The following is a 17,121-nucleotide window of genomic DNA, read 5'->3' on the forward strand; positions in this document are numbered from 1 at the left end:
TGTATACGTAGTATATAACAGATATTTTTGTTAGTTTGGGTAGTTTTCAGTAGCTTGATTCCATCAAAAGACATGTTGTTTTTAAATTAAGTATTGGTAGAGAAAAGATGAAGGTAGGCAAGGGTTTGCTTAATACAGATATACTGTCAAAATGATTAAACTTTAATTAGCTTGTTGAGATCTTGAAGAGGCAACCCAGGGCTGAAGAAGACACATTCAGTTGATCTGGGTTTCTGAATGTTCAGTAGGTTTTTTCATAAGTGTTCACTTGACCACCCTTGCTGACTGCCCTTACCAAAAGCAGTGATCTCTAATGATCTCACGTGGTTGGCGGCCCAGATTCATCTGCAAAACAGCACTGTGCCCTGCAGCACCATACTGGGGTGTGTGCTTAGCTCTGACTCAGAGATCATCATAATTTTCCTGCAGCAGCTAGTTAGCTTAATGCCGCGTAGCTTGATGTAGCACAAAATCGCAGTATGAGGTGATACAACTACAGGCATTTGTACTATTAAAGTTAGACTTGTAAAGGATGTGATGTGTACCTTTGTATCACATTGCAGCATGATTCCTGTCTCTGCCACCTATGAATGATATGTTTTGCCTTCTTTACAGTGATAAAGTGTGCTGGGAGACAGTAGTGAATAGGAAGACCGGTATTTGTCCTTTGGAGAGAGTGACTACCTTATCTGTTTTAAAGATACAGCTAATACACTGAATATTCAGAATTTAAATACAGAGTATTATGATCTGAAATGATTGCCATAACTTGTTTTAGAACTCTGAGCAGTTGATGTTTCAGTGGCTATCTGCTGAGCTGTAATATCAAACCTGTGAATATCAGTAAATGTAACGTTCAATCTCGCTTCAGTCTTATAGAAACTCTAGGGAGTTTAGCAGGTTTTTGCAAAATGATACTGTACCTCTATGTTAAGTAGGTGTGAACCTGATATTCTTGTGTTTGGTTTTTTTACTGGGGAAAAAAAAATAAATAGAGCAAAACTGGGAGCAAGATATTCTATTTCTCTGAAGAATATGAAGAAATAAAGAATCTATGTTAATCAGTAAACAGTCTCCACAATTGTGTGAAATCTAATGCTGCACTTTAGAAGGAAGAGATATTATCAGATCACACTGGTTTCACCAAATTGTGGGAGGAAATATGGATTGTCGAATGCCACTTCATTAGTTAGAGTCTTGGGGTGTTTTTTATTGGTCACTTTTTAAAACTTCATTGTCATTACTTTCCTGTATCTGCTAAATGTATGCTGGTCGGAATGAGGCAAGAGATTATACATACCCATAAAAACAAGCCAGAGCTCTGTAATCAGTTTAAGATAGGTTGAGAAAACAGTCACTTTTTATTTGGTCACACACCCAAATGTATTTCAACCCTTTTAAGCTGTGTGCTACCATTGCCTGCACAGCCTTTCTCAAGGCTTTGAAAGACTGAAAATAATTTTGATTTAATGTTTAGTTTTGCATTTGTAGAAAGAAGATTGTTAAAAAGTGTGATTATGTTGACATTGATTTATGTGAATGCTTTATCATTTAATTTATATCTTAAAAGGTAAAAATCTGTTTATATGGGTAGTGATTGCAGTTATGATTGAAGAAAGGATAATCCCAACAAATGTCTCTACTCTTTTATATTCAAGATGTTTGGGGAAGTGGCTTTTATTGACATTATTTTGTCTTTCAGATGTATGCCTACATTTGGCTTTCAAGCTGAACATATTCTGTTTGAGGTTATTTGTAACGATTATTTGAAAAGCTGAGCTAGAGCTTATGTTGATAGGAAGTTTAATAATGTTTGATTAAACCACTGAACCAAATTAGAGGTTTGGGGCCCTTATTTTGCAAAATCCAGAAAATGAAAGATTAATGTTCAAACTCTCAGTATGAGAGTATGATGAGAGAGGTAGAAGGTCACAGAATGCTATATGTCATAGTTCCACTTGAACCTGTCTTCATTCCATCAAATGGACATTATGTGGTAATTGTGCCAATGCAAGTTTTCAGTGGAACCAGAGTAATCTTGTGTTAAAACTACTGAATTAAACTGTAGATTCAGCTTTCAGTTCTCTTCATCCACTCTGCTTAAGATGCCTGGTGATCTGTCAAGACTGCTTTCTGTGGTGGAATGACTGATGCAAATCTCAGAATAATAATGACAGTGTAACCTCATGGCAATACACCTTACAGAAGTGTGTGGACAGTCTTGATTTTAGCTTGTCCACATAAGAGTTAATGTCTAGCATAGTGGTATGTCTTAGAGATTTCAGGAATGTAATGTGATGTGGTGGTACTTCAAGAAGTAGTTGAGGAAAAGAGGAAATTTACTCATTGTGGATACCATTATACTGTTTTAATGGCAATTTGAGTGTTTCTTATGTCTAAATCCAATAGCAGTCATAGGCACAAATTCTGATTCAAAGCAGTTGTAATCTGTGGAAGCAAAAAATGTGAGATTTTTTTCTAATCTTTCCTGTAAGTACATTGCTCATATCTTAACAGCTTTTGTGTAGTTAACCATTTATAAACAGCAGACATGTAAAATTGCTTTTTGTAGGAGAGTTCCAACTCTCCTCACTGACAAATTTGACACAATTCACTTTCAGATTTACTCTTTTCCACCATCATGTATTTGCTCTCTCAGACATTGCTGGTCCAAGGTGGAATTTTAACTGAAGTTAAAAAGTTGGACAGATCTGTTCTTGCAGGGTTATGAAGTCTTGAGATTTCTTTAACTTTTAAGTACTAGAATTCTTGCAAGGATCAATGTGTAAAGAAGAAAGACTGTACTCTAAATTGCACTGTTCAACTTTGTGTGCGTCCATGCCAGTGTTCCTTTTTCAAATTCGTTCCTGCTGCATAGATTTTAGCACTTTCCTTTCTAATGTAGAAATGTTCATGGATAGAAGTTAACTTTCATTTATTTTTAGATATTTAAGGTTCATGTTAAATCTTTCCATTGCCAAGGTAGGGCTTGAAACATGAATTTCCAAGAAAATTGCTGTACTAACCCCAAAGCAAAAAACTGAAAACCACCACCAACAAAATCCTATCCTCAGACTGAAAACTTGAAGTTCTGGAGTCATTGTGTGAATCCAGAAGCTAGACCTTGAAGAATAACTTCACCTACTACATCATACAGTTATAACAGCTGACGAAACACTCACTTTGGTTTCATCGCCTTTATTTTGCCTGCAATGCTGCTTGTATTGGAGCAGATATTGTTTAAACAGTTAGGTTTTATATCAACTTATTCCATCCTGTGTTGTGTAGTTTGACAGGCAGTATTTCCTGTAGCATCTCAGGTTTTTCTTGTTACTGACAGCAGCACTGCTAGATCTGGCACCTAAAGCTATTGCTGCTGTTGTACCAGGTAGGTGGTAGTCTTTCATAGCTGTGGACAGTAAGTTAACTGATGTGTTCAAAATTAAAATGTTAACTATAATTATCACTGCTTGCTTTTTTTGTCTCTACAGTGGATGTTGCTTTATTTTGTGATTCACATTATGCTTCATTTTATGTGATACTTCATTCTTGACACACCAGGGTGAATTAAACAAATCTTCATTGTGAAATTGTTCCTCTTCACAATATTAGCTCATGGCTATTTGCATGCTATAAATCATATCCTTGCACTCATTTTCATCCTTTTCTTCTTTCTTCTACTCTGAGTCACTGGCATTTGCTTTCATGAATCCTGTGACCTACTTCTATTTGTGAGCAATTAGTACATTACTTTGGTAGTAAAATACTCCTTTCCTGGTATGGATATTTTTACAGGGCAAAGTATATGCAAAATTTATTTTCATAAATTGCTTGTATACTCTGTGCTGTTTAAGATGGACTTAGTTCTTATGTTCTTGTGGAATACTGTATCACTGTATAGATTTAGGTCTAGTATAGAAAAGTATACTAGGGATAAAAGCTAATTTAAATTGTCATTTGCCTTGTTTCTGTGTTCTTGGATTTTCATGAGAAGTTGGAGTGTTACTGGCTACTGAAGGGATCAGGAGAACTATAAATGAAATTCAAACTTACTTGGTCTTGAAAATTCCAAGTTTCTGTGGGACATTACTCACAGAAAGGAATCCCAGTAAAGACGAAGTATGGATGGATTTTGTGGACCAGATTAATTCCTGGAGATACGTTTTATTAGAGCTCTACTTGGAGATTTGTGGCGTGGAATGTATACTGTTGTTTTTACTGGGAAAATGCTACTCATTTTCCATTTTCACTTAGATTTTCATTAGATGTAACCATGTGGATAAATTTAAGGTCAGATTGTGTTGTAGTTGTGCTGGGTCACCAGTTGTGGGAAGGAACTTGAACTATACTATTGCAGAGAAGAAAAATTCTCCTTTCCTTGGGTAATGTATCCTCTCTTTGAGAGCCTGTGTGAGAGATTGCAACCCAGCACTGTTGTGTTTTCATCTCCAGAAAACTTATCTTAGATAGGCTTAAGGGATTCTAAAGTTGTACAATATTTCTTCGTCAAAGATTTGGATACCTGGATCATTAAAGTGACATAGCGTGTCAGGGTGAAGGGAACATTTGGTAGCATAACATGAATACTTTATCAGTACTTCTTTGGGATGGCCTAGATAATTTATTTCTGACCTCACTGTTTGAGTAATCCAGTCACTTGAAACATACGCCACTGAAACTTTTTTTAATACTGCACCGTACTATTTTTAATACTATAAATGCATGTATATGTAAGTGCCAGGTCTGTGGTAGCAAACTGAAACACGTAAATCATCTGATCTTTCCTGGCTTGTGTGGTGCTTGATGATTAAGCATTACCAAAAAAATAAAGAGAGCAAGTGGATGTCAGAAGCCTTATGTTGTCATCGCTGATGATGACTCTGCCTGGAGATGTTTGAATTGCTTCACTGGAGATTATTCAGACATTTCCAATTACTTCACTGTGACTTTGCAACAAAGCAGTCTGATCTGCATGTGTGATAGCTTGCCTTCCTCATTAGGTGTACTGCTGTGTGGAGCTGAAATTTGCTCCCAGACCTAGTCTACACACTGGGTTTTATGCAGGGGTAACTGTTTGAGCTATAGCTCCTCAGTTAATTTTGCTGATGTCGCTTTGTTAGTACACCATTACAGTTGAAAAAGACAGGTTGTGTTCTCATGGTTCTTTTTTATTTCCATCTCGGAAAGTCTCAACTGGTGAAAGACTTTTATACCCTATGGTGTAATTCATCTGTAGAAGGGAGAAAATGCTTGTGTAACTGTACCAGTATAGATATACAGCTAACTCTTTGAGTTTAGATACTGTATATCTAATAAAAAATTTGTAGTGGGAAGAAGTGATTGATGTAGTTTCTATAGTTTTGTAAATGGTGACAGCTATGTGCCAGCACATACTTAATTTTTTATTTGTTGAATTTCTCATGAAGCTTTATTAAATAAAAAATAATAATTGACAGTTTTGTCAGTTACATAAGCTCAGTTTTCATTTGGAAAAAAAGACCAGACATACAGGGGTTTTTTATATTGGTTTTGTTGTTTGCCATTAAAGGGATGTAGCTATGTTTGGGAACTCCAAGGGCTCTAATTTGTTATAGCTCCATATGAGTGTTGGGGAATCCCACTTTGCTGGCTGCATGTATATGTCCAGTGATGTCTTAACTTTGTGACCGTGGAGCGAATGGTTGCTTACATTTCAGCATGGCTTTGCAGATGGCCAGCTCCTACTGAACAAACAGCCTCTTCATGAAATCTGCCGTAGCTGGCATTAATTGATGCCCTCTTCGGCAGGCTCAACAGACACAACAGCTGAATGGGCACAATGAAAGGATTCCACCACCACCCCATCCTCCCCCCCCGGGAAAATAGTGCTTCTAGATGATTAATTATGATTTAATTAAAACTTTTGGTCAGCTGACAGTGGTAGGGAAGGAGAATGTGGGTCTTGGTAAAGAGAGGGGGTCTTATTTGCAAACTAAATTTCTGAGTTGGAGTCAATGTGTGCATGCTCAAATGTGGGACACTGCTGGTGCTGCCAGAGGTCTTATGGGAATAGACATAGTTTTCAGGTTGAATGCCTCATGCTTAATGGTTCATATTCAGGCACCTAACCTGTATAGTTTTCAAACACCCTTATTTTTCCCTAAATAGTTTTTTTTTTAAGAGGTTTTATTTATTTATTTAATTCCAGTGTATTAGCTGCTTAAGCACTACTGACTACTCATGTCCAATCAAAAGACAGTACAGAATATTAATTGCAAAATGTTTATTACTTGTATGCAAGGCATGATAGTTATTGCATCTTGCCTTTTTAAAAGTTCAGCAATAAAAAGGAACAGGACCATTTACCTATTATTTGCATTAATTCCTTTGAAGAAAGGGTGCAGACTTCTCATATTGCTTAGTTAAAAATTAGGCATTTATTAGAAATTTTTGAGAACTTTCATATATGTAAGAGGAAAGGGGAGAGAGAGAGAGCGAAACCACTGCAATTAATGCCAAAGTGCTGTAGCAGGCATCAAGCTCATTTCCTTCACATATCAAATGCTTAGCAGGTGACTGTGCAGTGCTTTCCAATCTGTGGATATTTATCCTCACTTTTTCTGAAGAGGTTAAATAATGGCAGTTCTGAGGACTTTCCACTCTTATTGGGAGAGTGGCTGCTGGAGACTAACATCCTTGAACGCTTTTCCCTCCCTCCCCTCCCTCCGGGCTCCAACAAAAGGAAGTCTGTTTTTGTTCTTGCAGAAACTACTTTCAGAAACTTTGTACTGAACTAAGTTCCTTACGGTGGTAGCTTGTGCAGCTATACTATTTGACCGTCATTCTAGTTATTTCTAAAGATCGTGTGATCTTGGCAGTTGGGCAGAGTGCATGGTAGGGGGAGTCTTGAAGATGCCTCTTCACTAGGAAGCACTCAGTGTCCCTGCTTATATTTCAAAGGTGTATGAAGTGTTATTCCAAAAGAAGGGTTCTTTCACCTGGTATGTAATCCAATACACACAGGGTCTGTATTTCATGTCTGTGCAGAGCTGGGTGCTAGGTGGTAATTCCACAAAGCTAGCACACTGCACAAAAGAACTATAGCCTGTTTATCTTGTTACATGATTATTAAAAACCTATCTTAAATTTACAGTCATTGGTCCATAATTACTCTTCTACCTGGTTAGTTATATTTCAGTTAGCTTTGTTTGCTATGGAAATTAGCATTCATGCTCCTTACAGGCATAAGGGGGAGAAGTCTTTTTTGGTCTGAGTCAGTGGTTGCAATCTCCCCCTGCCCCTTTTACCTTTCTCCCAGTTACCACAGATTTTTGCTGACTTTGTTTCTTGGGCAATCACTCAACCTTTGGTGCCTTCTGGGGCAGGATGTTCCCTTCTTACCAGTATTTTAGATCCTCTTCAAGGGTATATTTGTTAGCAAAGCCTGCATCGTTTCTACGAAGTATCAGGTTAACCCGATAGAGCCAATGTTTAGTGGTACTCCTTAGAAGATCAGTGCAATATATTTGGTCCTAAATTAAAGTGTCACTATAGCTTAGGCATTAACCTTAGTCTACAGAAGCATTTGCTTCTTAAGTGGTGATAGGCCTTATGTATTTAGGTGAGATTAACGGTCGTTTTGGGAATACAGGTAAACCCTGCTTATGCCTCTGTGTGTAGGCTATCATGTTGTTGATAACTATGTGTTCTCTTGCAGATGTGAAAAGAGATTTTTGATGCAAGAGGCAAAGTGTCTCCAAACAAAACGGTGGCATTTGAGAACTGGATTAGTGTTACACCTTCCCAAAATGTTTGCGTTAATCTCACACACATCTTTCAGGTCTGAGGCAAAGAGTCTTCTCTCTGTGACACAATTTGTAACAAACCGTAGTTGATTCAACAGTCATTTCCTTAAGCTTTTTCTTAAGACAAAAAAGAGAGGTCACGATATTAATGAGAGAAGGTAAAGGAAAGATGTTTTTTATTTTTCTCTTGTTTTTTCCCTTGAGTGAGTTTACATGTAACTACTCTCAAGTTTTTTGTCCTATTAAACTCTTACTTTGCTTTTGTTATGTTTAGTTCTGGTTGTGTAGTACTGTGAGAAAGTACTGAATAATGAAATGATGCTCATACAACTTTTTTCAAAAATTTAGTTCAGTGTCCTTTTAATTTTTCTGTTCTGTCATTCTGTTGTTCTAGACTACATTCTGCCAGAAGGTTAAAGTGTATGGGCACGCACACACACCGTGGACATCGCTTGCTTTTTGGATTTGATTATTTATAGATGAGCTATAATCTTTTATCTTTTTTTGGTGTGAATTAACTAAAGTCTACCAGTTTCAGAAGAATCATGTCTCTAGAAAAGGCAGAAGTCTCCCAGGAATATGCATCAACAATAAGCTAGGAATAATCAAAATATTTTAAGATCAAATCCAAGCTATAATTTGCACAATTACATTTTTAAAATAGGAAAATGAAGACACAGGTGTCTTGTGGAAGTTTTTAGCAACTTCCTTCATGTCTTAAATCCTTTCTAGCAAAGGAGTGTAAGTTGTTTAGCAGTTAATCTAGAAGTATTTTACTTTTCAGTCAGAAAATAAATGTTGATATGAGAAGTGTCTTTTACCTTTTGGATCATGCCCACATAGGAATAAAAAAACTCAGACTCTTTTGTTCCTAGTAGGTTTGATCTGGTGGGAATGTAGTTTTTCTTCAGTGATGTGCATTGCTGTGGTATTGTCTTACCCATTCACTGCCTGAGTCTTTGGTAGTATCTGTTAAAGATGTAAAGACAACACATTTAATAATCATGTGCTCCCTTATAGTTTCAAGAAGTTGAGAGATACCAAATTTGGTAAGGGAGGAAAGAAGCAGTCCTGTCTATACTTATTACTCTTATGAGTAAAAATGAGTTGTTACTAGGAGAAAGGAGTCAGGTGTAAATATAAATTATTTTAAGGGTTAAACCACAAGAGAACTACTTGGTTTTAAAGAGAAACCATGTAAAATCTCTCTACTTCAGGCAGCTCACGATTTCCTACCCTTGGATTTTAGGATATGATTAATTTAGTAGTACTTCTTAATGATTATTAGGAAAAAAAGGGGGGAGGTGGTTAAAAAAAACCTCAGAAAATTGTGAAATAATGTAGGGAAAAATATTTTTAGGAGCTTTTCTTTTAGTGGCTTTTCTCATGGGGAGAGTCTCTGGAGTGCAGTGCAGAGCAGACAGCATTTCATGTGATAAAGGGTATTGTGTGGACTTTTGTTTTAATAAGGTTCTAATTCTTTTTATGTGAAAGTAGCCTTGGCAACATAAATTATTTTGACAGGTACAAACAAATTGAGGAGGTTGAAAGGAATATGAAGCACAACTTCTCTAGCAAGAAGCAGAGCAGACTAAATAATTTCTTCTTTCTTCTGTGCTATTTGGGGAATGCTTTCAACACTATGAGAAGGTCCGTCTGGCTTATCAGCCTTACCTACTAATTCCATGATACATGGTGAGTTATGAACAGTCATGCTCAGAGCTGTGGTTGTTGAGAACAATCACTAGCAAGGAAGAAGCAAAGAAAGCCAAGAGGTGATAGGTCCAAGTGAAAAACAGAATGGGAAAGCTGGGGAGAAGGTGTACAGGGTTTCACTGTGGTAGGTATCTGGATAAACAGGTCTTCTGCTTGTAGTTCGGAGACACTCCCATGTTTTATCTTAATTCTGAACTATGCTGGCCTCAGTTTCAACTGGAGTTACAGAAGGCTCAGGATATGTGCTTGGCTCCCTTGCAGTACTGAAATGGCCTGGGGAATTGGCTGTGGTTAGTCCTCGAGTCTGGATGGAGATTGTTCAAAGGAAATACTTCTGGGACAGTACCCATTTGTTTATTGGTTTTGTTTGGGTTTTTTTGAAGAGCCAGACTGGGTAAAAATTGCCAATAGACGGGTTGCTCTCTGCAGTGTAAGTGTGGAAAAGGCTCTTGCTTTGTACCTTAACTTCAGCTGGGGGTGGAAGTGTGAGGAGGGGATCCCCCAGCTACCTGCTCACCTGCATTGGACTTCTTGGTGTTGTGAACAGCAGCAGCAGCCACGGGGCATCAGACTAGCTCCCAAGTGGGACAGAGCCAGCAGCAAGCACTGCCTGTGGCGATGTCTAAGATACAGGCTGGAAGACAGTACTCTAGCCTGCGGTGAAGCAGCAGCTCTGGAGCGACCAGCAGCAGTGAATGCTCCCCCAGTGCCCTCTGCTCCCAACGCTTCCCCAGTTTCTTCCAAGTTGTTATCAGAGAGCAAGGGGCCAGAGCAAGAAACATCCTGCCCCCAGCTTGACCACCACAAAGTGGTAAGAAGTGTCTGGCTGGATCTCCTTATCCCAAGAGATGCACTAGGAGCTTGTAGTCTACAGTCAGAATCTGGTATGATGTGCATTAAGGTGAAACTGTTGGGATGGCCAACAGCACAATGAGACCTGTGTTTTAAACCTCTTGTCTGTGCCACAGCCTGGATAGGCATACACTCAAGTAAGTAGGGTATTTCCAGTCTAATGCAAATGGCTTCTGCAGGGTTATTATCTACTATGCAAGTGAAGGTACTACTTAATTTGGTTAACGTATCCAAACTATTGATGCTTGGGTCTTCCTGGGTGTGATGTATGACCCTTTTTTTAAGGTAGCAGTTGTTAAATACTATAAACCCATCACTGTGGCTCATAATTATTTTCTTTTCCACCGAGCTGTTTCTGCCTTTTTTTCCATCTTCTGAGTTATATAGACTAAAGATAATCATACATAACGATGATTTAGGCTAGCCCTGTGCATTTTTTTTCTACTTCTGGTGGCTTTCTACTTTACCTTTCTATTTTGAAAGTAATATTTGTGCATCAAGGAATTTAGTTAAATATGTTAATAGGATAGTAAACATGCTGTTCAGCTAATAACTTGGTTTATGTCCCTTTCCAGAACAAAAATAAGATTAAAAAAAGAAATTCAAGGAACTGTGGGATTTAAATGATCCCATCAGTGTGATCTCAATACGTTGTATGATGTGAAGATGCAGAAACTGCATTTTGTGGATAATGAAGCAGAATTGCACAATGGGCTGGTTTATGATCCTGAGCATTCTTTTTGTCTGCTCTCTGCTGCCTGCCCACTTTGTGTGCATTACAGACTTCAACTTGTATCCTGCTATTTTACAAATATTGTACAACTGTGCAGTTAGCTTAATACTCCTTTTTATGTTACATAATTAAATATTTATCTCTATAACAAGTCAAAACTGAAGCTGTTGTTTTAGAAAGGAACAGAACAGATAGAAGTACACCATTTTAGTTCTGTAGAAGAAATGCAGATTTCTTGAAAGTACTGATTTTTATCCTGTGAGGAGAAGAAAAAAATGATTGTGGTAGAAGAGAGCAGTCAGTGGAGTTGAATACACTGAACACGTTATCTAACTAGCAAGTACCACTGAGAAGGCTTAATGAAGGATCTCCTTACTTGTTTTATAATGCACTGGTGGGATGGAGATTGAGAGGCCTTCTATAGCATAAGCAATCTGTCTTTGGGATGGCCTTCCTCAGGTCTGAACTGCAGAGATTTGGTAAGTATCTTCGCAATTCTGTGTTTTTTCTTGGCAGATATTTTTGCAATAATGCATGCATTTGAACCCTTCAGGCAGTCTGTGCCCTGGATGATCATGCCTCTAGTTGGCTGCATTTTAAGTTTTATTTTCCCTGTAGATTTTTTTTTAGGAAGATGGAGACTCAGGTCTCCTCTTCTGTATGTATGAGTAAAGATGAAGTTTGGGTGGCATGGGGCTATGGTGGTAATGGCTGGGAAAAAGGTGTTGGATGCAAACACATGAGTTCCTAGAAAGGACCTTTAGCTCACTGTGCGTGCATACCAGGCCAATACCCAAAACTGAAATGCTCACTGTAGTGATTGAGGACAAACTCTGCCAAACTAGGTCTGCCAGAAGCCGCATACTTCATCTTGATGTGTTACGTTCATTATGTTTTGACAGCATTTTTATTCTTCACACAAATACTGGCCTCACTGAAGTTGACTAAACCCTAACTGGGAAAAAGTAAAACCTGAATCCCTGTAATAAAAGAATTAAAATTTAAATCTCAAATTGTGGGGTTTTTTCCCAAGTCATTAAAGACTGATATAGAATCAATTCTTCAGAGTGAGATATATAATAAATAGAAGTTTGGCTGTTTGTGTAATGTTTTAAATACAAGATTATATATATAGTCTTTAAATGTAGGTATGTTTTATGCACGTAAATGTGAATGCATAGATATGTATATAAGCATATACATATATACATGCACTGCATTTGGGAACTGCAGATGCGGACATAGTCTAGTAAAAATGTATCAGAAAATAATGCTAGGTGATACTAAATGGATATGAGTGTGGAACACTGAAAGGCATTAAAAGAACAAAAATAAAATTCTGGATGTTACTGATAATATTTTACTTGCCGTCAGAATGTTTGCACATTTCTATTGATTTGAGAATTTACCTGCTTCATTCTAGGAAATATCTCTCAAAATTGTAAGCCTTTGCTTTTTTACTCTTCAGTCTCTCTTAGCGATAGCAGAGAACAGGGTAGCAACAAATAACACTGAATTGAGCCTGTGGAGTTCACTCATGTAACCAACCCTAATTTCATAGTGTTCAGAGAGGAATATTCTTGGTTGATTAATTTTCTTTTATAAAGTGATATAGGTGTGAAGCTACCATTAATTGCAGGCCATGTGTTACTTGACCTTCTATAGATGAGGAGATGCTTCATCGTATACAAGCTTAAAGGCTCCTTTAACAAGAAAGCTGCTGCCAGTGTGTGCCATTTCTTTGTGTCAGCTGGTTTTTGCATTTGTTCAGGTTGATGTGCCACAGAACTTGCCTGGGTTCTGGAGAGCTTGGTAATAATACTCACCAAACTGCTGCTTAATGCAAAAGTAGTCTTTTTCTTTAAGAACAAAACCAGAAAAAAGACAAACAAGCTAAATTCCTCACTTTAAATGTTAGAATTTTTTTAAGTCAGTGCTATGTGTACTGTTGTCTCTTCAGTGTTCATGAAGATAATAAACTATGAAGTCATAGGTTAGTTAGTTTCATAAGAAGTTAAATATAACTGAAATATAACTTAAATTTAACTTTCCTGTATAAACAAAGTAGCCACCTCTCAAGTCTTGTTAGGCACAGCATGTTCTTCCTGAGGTTGTTTTCAGCAATGCAGTTTTAACACCGGAGAAATTGTAACAACCTTTTCTATGCCTAGAGCCTTTATGGGAGTGCTGGTCTTGCATTAGTCTTCTCTCTTGTGTCTACACTGTCAGGCTTTGCATTCTGGGTATGGCAATAGCTTAACTTCTCTGCACTTGTATTAGTAAATAAAGCACCTTGTTTGCAGCCTCTCTTTTAAAATAGGAGTCCCCTTCTAATCTTAGCCTCCACTAAACCACTGTATTATATTAATAAAATTAAGAAGCTGTGTTGCAGAGTAGCGCTGTGCTCAGCGTAGCCTGTGAAAGGTGGTGAACTGTCATAATAATAGCTTAGGGTCCAAATCCATCTTAATTACAACTGTAAAATATTAATTGAGGATGTTGAAATAAAATCATTATAAATTATTAAAGCAGATGCCAAATTTCCCATGTACAGCATGGCAAGTGTTAATCTCTGTCAATATAACCTTCTTTCTATACTTTTTTTTTTAAAAAAAAAAGGGGTAATTAACCTTTACCACCAGTAATTTGCTCACATATTAGTCCATGTTCTGAGGAAGAAACTTCCATTTCATTCATACCTTTCACAATTTTTGTCATCTCTTGATTACTCTGTCAGGAAACTTGCATGTAATATTTCACCTCTGGATGAAGTACCGCCTGTGAACTAGAACTGTATTTCTGCTTCGACTTTGTACTCTATTTAGTGTTTCCAAGAGCTTGTGGAGTGTAGCTCTGTTTTAATGGCCATACTCTTGTGCTTTGCTGATTTCAGTCTAGGAGTTCCCATCACCTCTGCCCAAATGGCTTTCGCCTGATAAAGGATGAATTGTGGCTATTTAAGGAGCAAGGTAATCAAGTTTTATGCAACTGGATTGCATTTTAGAGCAGCTGTAGTTCACCCTTGCTTTGTCATTAACAAAGTTGAACACAAAGCACTTTCTATGCAGTGGCAGCTATTTGCTATATCATGAGTACTTTTCACTGGAAATGTTGATCATCTGTAGCAGCTGGAGAAGTGACTCGGAGGTTAGCGTGTTGAGACTGGTTCTGGAGCTGGGATGAAGGAGGAATTCCCCAGCAGTGAGATATGGTGAGCAGTCAGAATAACAAGGAGAGGTGTGAGTGGGTAGGAGCAGGAGCATCAGTGAGTGGCAGAGAGCCGGAGGTAAGACAGAACATGTCTGTCAAGGATTTGGAAACCAAATTGGAAATCATAAATTGTATTCCAAGGTAAGGAACAGTGCCAGTAGTCCAGGGCACTGCTGATGCAATGTAAGTCCAACTACTTCCACATAGGTAGTCATCTAGGAATGTCACTTTAAGTTGTGGGCAACAGACTAAAGTCCAGGAAGGATCATCTTGGGCAGAGAAGATGACAGAGGGCAAAAAATGTGAACTTTCTATTTTGTTCAAATTTTGGGTGCACTCCAATATTTAATTACTGTTGAACATGACTGGGTTATTTTGTTTCTCCCCTGCTCTGTTCTCCTTGGAAAAAGATGATTTTCTTTCTCATTGTTTTCAGTGTGCTAATGTGGTATATCTGCTTGCTGCCTGGCTTGCTAGCCTCTCCTCTGTGTCATGCAACCTGATCACAATGTGAAATTCAAGGCTTAGGGAATTGCATTTTGAGGTTTACCAAGGTTTATGTTTCCCTAAATTGCAATCCCTGTAGATTGTTCCTGCACTGCTATAACTAACTTTCCTTCAGACAAAGAGGTTTTCTTTCAGGGCTGCCTCTTATCAGTTGGTTTATCTTGTCACATCTGAATGGGAGAAGATTAGTTTTGTGAAGACAATAGATGGGGAAAGTTACTTCTGATGTGTTCAGAGATCTAGGAAAAACTATTTTGTCTGTAGAATGGCTCTAGCTTCTGAGCTTGTTTTGTATTGGAAGATTGCTGTTTGAAGACTAAATACTGTTCAGTAAGTAATGCTTTGATGCTTCCTTAGTGTGACCCTGCTTCTCATTTGCAATGTTCCAGCAGCTTAGATCATCTTTCAGGGTTCCCTGAAGACTTTTTTTTTTTCCCCACCCACAAAGAGCCTTTTCTGTAATAGCATTATTCTGGGGAAGGAGTTGTGTTTCAGATTGTACAGGATAGTTAACAGGGTTTCAAAATCTTTGTGAAGAGCTCTAGGATAGATTTATCCTTCCATGCATTGTGTTGCATCTTACCTTAATGATAAGACAGAGACTTCATATTTTTTATTTAATATTTCTCAATAACACATTTCATTTGAATGTGATAAAAGATAAATTATATAGCTGCAGCCACATCTGAGCAAATAGCAGAGATTTTTTTTTTTTTAATGGCAACTGGGGGAAAGTTTTCTTCGCTATGTATGACAGTGATAATGCCATCATATTCCCCAGAAGTAATTCTTGAAAATAACTTCCCCCAAAAATCAAGGTAACTTGGATTAGGTATCTTTAATGATTTGTGAAAGGTGTTGCAGTAACTTCACCTGAAGAATGTGAAGTTTTAATTCTGATGAGTGAATACAAGGAAAATTTATTTACATAGGAAATTCTGGTAAAAGTAGTAAAACTCTCGCTTTCTGCAGATAAGGGCAAATGATACTGATAAACCTGTATCTGGAATCACCTTTTGTAGAAAAATCAGTGAAGGATGCCTAGAATTTCTTGAAAGTAATGTTTGTTTTGATGAGAACAAATCCTTTCCAGGGATTAAATGATTAAAATGTATTCCCTCCTTATGAGAAGTGTGGTGATCATTTAGGTCCCAGACTTGAGCCATACAAAGCTGCTTTAAAGCCATGTAATGGGTTCTTTTAACCCCAGCCTGTATCACAGATGCTGTAGGGACATCATCACATTACTGTGGATAGATGCAATCTGTGTGTCCCTTCACAAATGTCTAATGAATACCAAAAGTTTCTACTGGGTTCAGTTTTAGATTGGAGAATTGTAAAGGAACAATTATTCAAGCTTTTAAAAACAAGCATAGCAATAAAGTGAGGCATGTCTTAATATGATACGAGAAAAGTTACCAAAAATACAGTGACACTGCATGAAGCCGAGAGGAATGATTTGGACCATGCTTATGTAAGAGAAGAATTGAATATGTCTCCTCAGCTGGACAAAATGTAGAGATGGGGAGAAACAATATGACTTTGAAAATGTTGTCTAATGGAATATTTGCTCAAGTTCCATAATTTAAAATGCAGATTAAGTGCTGGGTGTGTTAAAAATACTTGTAGAAAGCTGATCTTAATCTAGATGGATTCCTAAAAACACGTGCAGATAATTTCACATTTTAAAAAGTTTTTGTTTGTTCAGCTTAGAAATTGCAGTGTTTGTCTGTTTTGACATTTTCAGTGCTCTAAATGTGAATCTTGCAATCATTTCATGCTTTCTTTTCTTATATAGATTTGTAATAATAAGGATATACTCATGGGAACTAATTGTTTGATTGTAATAAAGTGATGTGGCAATTCATTGGGCAATTCATGCAAATGAACTTTGCAATAACCCGTTAAACAGTTGGGAATAGTGTTCTTGCTGCTTCACAAAACATTTTTCAAGGGCAACTTGTCTTAGTGTTTGACTTTTCTGCATATTGCAGGTATCTTCTATACTGCTTTCATACTCAACATTTCCTCTGCCTTTGTTTTGCTTTTTATTTTCCTTCATTTCGGTATTACTTTGGCCTATTTTTTGAGTCTGTCTTACTTAGCTCTTTATGCTATTAAACTCCACCCCTTCTTTTGCATTATATTCAATTTGTACCGTATCAAGACTAATCACTCTTGCTTTCTGGCTGTTACATAGAGGTCGTAATGTTACAAAATTAATCTTTGGAGACATCTACAAATAGGATATGAATCTGCTTCCACTGGAACCTGCAATGTTAATCAAATGGTTTTATGTGTGAATTTTTCCCCTTCTAG

At 37.5% G+C, this 17,121-nt stretch overlaps 1 protein-coding gene across 7 annotated transcripts in view; it reads left to right on the plus strand.

Moving 5' to 3' along the window:
• Positions 1–17,121, plus strand: part of MAST4 (microtubule associated serine/threonine kinase family member 4) — a 320,186-nt gene that overhangs the window by 222,368 nt on the left and 80,697 nt on the right. The window lies entirely within an intron of this gene.

This window comes from Athene noctua, chromosome Z (assembly GCF_965140245.1).
Source record: "Athene noctua chromosome Z, bAthNoc1.hap1.1, whole genome shotgun sequence".
NCBI classification, from domain to species: domain Eukaryota; kingdom Metazoa; phylum Chordata; class Aves; order Strigiformes; family Strigidae; genus Athene; species Athene noctua.